At 39.4% G+C, this 819-nt stretch overlaps 1 protein-coding gene across 1 annotated transcript in view; it reads left to right on the top strand.

Annotated features, from left to right (window-relative positions):
* AKAP6 (A kinase (PRKA) anchor protein 6) overlaps nucleotides 1-819 on the top strand; it is a 516,985-nt gene that overhangs the window by 245,351 nt on the left and 270,815 nt on the right. The window lies entirely within an intron of this gene.

Genomic DNA, 819 nt, shown 5'->3' with positions numbered 1-819 from the left:
AAAAATCTGGTGCTGACAGCATTTCACTGTTATTCATAAGATTTTCAGTGACTAAAATTCAGAAGTAGTCCAGCTCTCCTTCTTCCTAGTCTGTCTTTGTCTGGAAGTTCAGCTGAATCTTGTTCACCATGGGTGAATGGGTGACCCTGCTGGTATTTAAAATACCCATGGCATAACTTCCAGAATCACGGCAACACACAAGTCACCACAGTATGACAAAGTGACAGGTGAGTGATGGGAAATGAATGTAGTGAGGAAAATCTTTGGCTCATGAGGGCTTGCCCAGAGTAGCTTCAGTAATTTTTTTTCCCCCTTGCAAAGTATTTCCACCTGATACATAATCTGGTGATGAACTTGTGCCAGCAACTCTTAGAGATATAGAACAGAGACCAAACTGAGACAGAGAAGACTGAAAAAATAAAGGGTCACAGGATAAGCATAGCACTTTTTAAGAAGAAGAGCAAAATTGGAGGCCTCTCACTCCCTGATGTCAAAATTGACTACATGGCTACAGTGGTCAAAACAGCCTGGTACTGGTACAATGAAACATAGATAGATCAATGGAACAGAATTGAGAATCCCAGAAATTAACCCATCCACATACAGTCAACTGATCTTTGACAAAGGGCCAAATTACATTGAATGGAGAAGACATAGTCTCTTCAACAGATGGTGCTGGCAGAACTGGAAATCAATATGCAAAAGCTTAAAACAAGACCTTTACTTCATGCCATATATAAAGATCAACTCAACATGGATTAAAGACCTAAATGTGAATCCCAGAATTATAAAGGTCATCAATGAAAAAATAGGGACAAA

This window comes from Chrysochloris asiatica, unplaced genomic scaffold, assembly GCF_000296735.1.
Source record: "Chrysochloris asiatica unplaced genomic scaffold, ChrAsi1.0 scaffold00017, whole genome shotgun sequence".
Lineage (NCBI taxonomy): Eukaryota > Metazoa > Chordata > Mammalia > Afrosoricida > Chrysochloridae > Chrysochloris > Chrysochloris asiatica.
Note: the sequence above shows the minus strand (reverse complement) of the source record. Positions and strands in the feature narration are given on the sequence as shown.